Genomic DNA, 5,720 nt, shown 5'->3' on the forward strand with positions numbered 1-5,720 from the left:
ACTTTGGTATATAAGCTGTCTTTTCAATATACTTCCGGACAAGAATGTATTTTCCCTGTGTGACATGAAGGAGCAGCCCCTGCCCCTGCCCACCCCCCGCCCCGACCCCCCAATGGCAGAGCAGCGTCCGAGCTGCTGCAGCCGAGACACAGAATGCACAGGGAAGCCTCCTGGAACCAGCACCCTCCCCTCCCAGCCCAGTGGCCACGCATGACCCTCTTCCCCTGCCCCCCCTCAGCAGGACCGGCCCCTCCTCGGGCCACTGCCTCACGGGCCTGGGGAACATTCCTCTCCCTGGTAGGAGCTGAGACCCCGTAGTGCCCACCCACAGCCTGGGCCCCGCTGCACATGACCGTAGAGCCCTCGTAGCCCGTGCCCTGCCTGGCAGTCAGGCACCAATAAACCCTGGTTGGGAATGGCTGCGTGCTGTGTTTTTCTTCCGAATTTTCTAGCGCATGGCTGCTAAAGGAACAAAGCGGTCTCGGTGCACGGGGCCCCCTTAGTGGCCATGAAACCTTGACCCAATCACCCCAAAGCCTGTTTCCTTATCTGGAAAACGGAGCTGATGAAGCTGAGGTATGTATTTTAACAGACAGGGTCTTGTCTATTCCAAAGTTCTGGGAGTCCCCAAGAATTCCCTGCTGGCTCCAATAACTCCCTGAATGCCCTGGAGCCCTTTCACTCAGCTACGAATTACGGCAACAGCAAAGGGAAGCCGTGCAGGGGTGGCGGAGACCAGGCCCAGAGCTTACAACCGCCCCCTTTCTCCCAGCACCGAGGTGTGACCAAGCCCATCGAGTACTGTTCTCCAGAGCCTCCGCGGCCGGGTTCCACTAGGGGCCAGTCATGCCCAGTGCTGAGTTAGCCTCCAGCCCCTCTAGAGGTCAAGCTGAAACCTTCCAGTCAGAGACCCCAGGTAAACACAAGTTTGAGATCAGGACAGTCCAAGGTCCTAGAGGTCACCTCCCGGGAGCCAAGGGCCAAGGCCAGACTGCTCTGGGCACAGTGGATCCTTCACTACACACCTGTAAGTGAGCTATGCCAACAAGACAGGAGACCGAGACCCTACATTTACAGATTTCAAGTCCTGTTCTGGAACCTAACTTCCCTGCTCTGTTTCTTAGCACCAAAGAGGTCAGACACAGAAATCTCAGCGGACCAGGAAAGAGCACCCTGGCCCCCCGTCTGCAGGCAGGATGGAGGGGGGACAGAAAGGTCCTAAACCAGGGCAACAGTGGGACCTGGTGGGAGCCCTGGGGCCACGGATGCAGCCGGAGCAGCCAGCCTGGGACCTGGGGACGAGAGGACCGCTGTCCTGCCCCCTCCTGGCTGGGTTAGATGCTGGCCCTTCACGCAACGCCCGTGACCTACAACACGGGCTTGCAGGAAGTGTAAAAACCTGGTTCGGATCCAGCTGTGTACCTCCCAGCTGCATGCCCCCGCAGCCAGCCTCTCCGAGCCCCCATTTTCTCATCTGTAAAGCGGGGAGAAGACCCTTCCTTGAAGACCAGGACTGCCTGGCTCACCAGAGAGGCACGTACCAGGGTCCTGCCCAGAGCATCCACAAGCACCCCCAAAGCGGGGGTTGCTCCAGTTGGCTCCGTGGTCTTACAAAGATTCTTAGGGGGCTGAGGCTCTTTGGGGTATAACTGAGGAACCCCACGAGCTGGGCGTGTTACATTTCTGCCCCACATCTTACCCACTGGCCCAGGCTCCTGCCTCCCCATGTTGTAGGCTCTCTGCTGATCGCAGCTTGAGCTCTTAGAGCCTCAGTGGATTCTGAGTGGGTGGGAACAGGCTCTGAGGAGAAGAGATTGCCAACCCTAAAAGGTACAGAGCTCCCACTGAATTTCCACTTCTCTGCCATCTCCCTCAACGCTGCCTGTGCCATCCTGTGACTGGCAGGTTCCCCCGGGGGCGCAAACAGAGAGCAAGCAACTCACCAGAGGTCACACAGCAAGCTAAGGGCACCACTTACACCCCAACCCAGAGGGACCTGCCCCCAGTCCTCTGCCCTAGCCCGTGCCACACAGCACACACACGTGGGAACAGCTCCATGATGGGACATTAAGGCCTCAGTCGGGTTCCTCAGTTAAAGACAGAGTCACTCTAGGAGCTGGCCAGCCCACTGCTAGGTCTATGCTATGCCCAGAAGAACAGAAGAGCCGCATGTGAGCAAATGCTCATGTACAAACGCCGATGGCCGTCAGTGGATGATCAGACAGCGTGGGCTCTGGCCACAGCAGGGAGTGAGAGAGACCAGCCGTGAAGGATCTAGCGTGTGATCCCATCCCCACGAAACATCTAGAATACTGACGTCTACAGAAGCAGGAAGCAGATTAGTGGTTGCCAGGCTGGGGTACGAGGAGGAGGGAGTGACTGCTAACGGGGCTGGGGTTTCTTGTTGGGGGACAGAAGTGTTCTGGACATAAGCAGAGGTGGTTACACAACACTGAGGCACTTGAGTCATAGACCTTAAAGTGGTTACTTTTGTGTTAAAGTTCACCTCAACTACCGCCCGCCCCCCAAAAATCTCAACTCACCTGCCCAGATCAAGAAGTTCACCACCTGCATTCAGTGGCCGATCTACGTTCTTGCCGCGTCCAGCTCAAAACCCAAACCTGGCGAGCGTGCGGAGGCAAGCCTGGGGGGGGGGGGGGGGCAGCTGCTCAGGGGACCGGCAGCACCGGGCGCTGGTGTCCCTGCCCAGAGCGCCCTGCAGCCCTCGCCACGCAGCAGAACTAATCACTTGTGACACAGTATCACTTGGCCACATCAGCAGGGTTGAGACGTGGGTCTCCACTCTCATGCACAGGGTGACCGAGGCCCGGGACCCGTGACAGGCCAGCCTCTGTGCCCGTGGTGTTACAGGTATGTCTCAGCTCACGCTCACGGCCAACCTGGGGTGGGGAGAGGGGCCGTCCTTTGCTTGGTTTTCGAGGAGAGCAAGGACGACGCAAACGGAGGGCCACAAGGGAGAAAGGAGGCAGGGGCTGCTGACCTACCTGAGGAAGGACACCAGGGCTGACAATAGCAGGAGGGAGGTTTGCCTGGGCTAGCCCAGGCTGTACCGCTGCTAGGGATAGGCAGAGCCCACGCCCAAAGCCCAAATGCCACCTTGGCCTTGAGGACACCGCTTCACCCCTCCTGCCACCTGCGGGCAGGAACCTGAGGGGGTCACTTAGTGTGCGAGAAGGACAACCCTGAGTCCGCTCATGCCGCCGCCGGGCGAGACGTCAGAGGGCAACGCCCCAGCCTGCATTTCTCTGCCACGCGTCCTGCATGATGACGGCTGAGGTGACGCTCCATCCTAGGAGGATCCCACCCTGTCCCTGACACAGATCAAGATAAAAATGACAGTCCCCAGCGAGATGTGCATCGCCCCTTCAAGGGCCCCACCCTCTTCCCGCAGCATGGAGTGCCAGTCCACTTCCTCCCTGATGTGCCTTCTTGTTTTTGGATGGGCCCTAGCATCTTCTTTCCCTTTTCCCTTGGCGGCCGGGAAGCTTGGTGTTCACCTCATCTCAACCTAGGTTTTCTGGAAATAAAGCTACCGTTGCTCAGCGGCCCCCACCCCCACACTGCTGCTGGAGACACGTTATCACCTTTAACTCTCACAGTGAGCCCTCCTGGCGGCGTACACAATAAGCCTGCTCCGTTTGGCTGGTGGGGAAACAGATTCCCAGAAGCGGTTCATCAACTCCCCCAATACTGAGATGGCAAATGGCAGAACCAGTGCTCAACGGCAACGGTCCGACCCCAGAGCCAACTCCCACAGTGCCCCCTTCGATGGCCCCAGCCTTCCCCTCCCACACTCCGCTCTTCCCCGGGACTCCGTGAGCGGCCCTAGGCCGGCCCCAGCCTCCCGGCCGGCGCTGCACCACCTGCCCGAAGCGTGCGGCACACGTGATCAAGGACTCCGCTCGCTGCTGCCGCGGGGCAGTTCTGCCGCAGCCCGTGGCCTGGCTCTGAGGCCCTTGTCCGGGGGGACGCTGTGGCCACCAGACGTGTGGAGCTAGCCAAAGGGCACTTGGAGGAGACTCCTGTGCCCACCTCACTGGGTCAGAGTCTACACCCGCAGCCAGGACAGAGGAGGGCAGAGGGGCCATCCCTGCCCCTGGCGTTGGGCAGACCAGGTCCCATCCCCTTGGCCACTTGGAACACGTGCTAGAAAGAAAATGGACAATGGAATCTAACCCCAAATCCATCCCGACCCTGGCTCTGTACCTCACAGGACGGGTATCCTGGACTTTTCTGAGCCTCAGTGCCTCATCTGTAAAATGGACGATTTTGAAAACAGGCGAAGTCAAAGGAGCCAGACACGAAGGCCGTTCGTACAGAGTGTCCGGAAGCAGCCGATCCGCAGAGACGGCAGACTCCTAGTTCCCAGGGCCAGGGCCAGGGCAGGGACTGCTGGGGGGTGCAGCTTTCTCTGGGGGGACAAAAAACACCGGAATCAGACGTTGGCGACGGCGGTACCACTTTGGCCATCAACAGCCACTGAACTGTGCACTTTGGAAGGTTGAACTTCATGGTACGTGAATTACATCTCAAAAAAACTTAATGCAACTGGATAGGCTGGAAAAAAAAAAAGCCCCCAAACCCCAGCTGTTATCACTGCTAGTCTCACAAGGGCAGGCACGCATTTCTCAACACAGCACCAACAGGGCCGACACAGCGCTTACCCTCAGGGAGCTGTCCTCGCATGTCGGCCCCTCCCAGCTCTGGCACCGCTGGCTTCCCGCAGACGTCCCAAGGCAGAGGAAGAGGGGCCCGGATCCAGTGACATCCAGAACATCCCGGGTCCCGTGCAGGGTCAGTGCCAGCAAGCACAGCACGCAGGAGCAGCTGGGCCCCTGGCCGCCTCTCTCCCCGCCTCCTCCTTTCCCCTACCCTGGCCCCGGGGCCGACCCCCGGTCCCCTCACTCTCAGCTGCAGGTGCCACCCCTCACCCCAGGATTGGCTGGGGTCGGGAAGAAAGCGGAGAGCCAACAGTTCACTGGGCTCCCAGGCTCTTCAGGTCCCGCCGGAAGGGAAAGGGGGGGCTCTCCCTGGGGCCCTCCCATCGGAGTGCGGGCCAAAGCAGAGCTCCCTGGGCCTCAGGCCCTACTTGTGGTATGAACTGCATCCCCGGGAAATATTCAGTTGAAGCTCCACCTCCTGGAACCTGGGACTGCGGCCTCATTTGGAAAGAGGATCTTAGCAGTCCCTCAGTTAAGGGGAGGTCATCCTGGACTAAGGTGGTCCTGATCCAATGACTGGAGTCCCCGTAAGAGGAGGGAAATCTGGATGGACACACAGGGCAGACAGCCATGGGGGGGGGGGGCAGGAAGCAGAGCTGGAGGGCTGTGTCTACAGGCCAAGAAGTGCCGAGGACGGCCAGCAACGCCAGGGGCTGGGGGCGGCGGGGGGCCCTCGCCCGGAGCCTTCAGAGAGAGCGCGGTCCTGGCCACGCCTCCATCTCAGACCCCCCACCTCCGGGACTGTGTTTGAAGCCCCCCAGCGTGTGGCCTTCTGTTAGGGGAGCCCCAGGACATCAATACACCCTCCGCAGCAGCACCTGAAACCCTCTGAACCCGCAGAAGCCCAAATGAGCAGCCTCAGAAGACAGGACGGGTCCGTTTCTGCAGCATCTTTATGACGGAAGGACACGGGTCTCAGCTGGATGCGGGGGGCAGCCTCCCTGGCGCCGCATAGAGGCTGGGCCGACCCCCTCCCGC

This window comes from Eumetopias jubatus, unplaced genomic scaffold (genome assembly GCF_037043125.1).
Source record: "Eumetopias jubatus isolate StellerSeaLion01/CBP00866 unplaced genomic scaffold, mEumJub1_p1.0 scaffold_10, whole genome shotgun sequence".
Classification (NCBI taxonomy): Eukaryota; Metazoa; Chordata; class Mammalia; order Carnivora; family Otariidae; genus Eumetopias; species Eumetopias jubatus.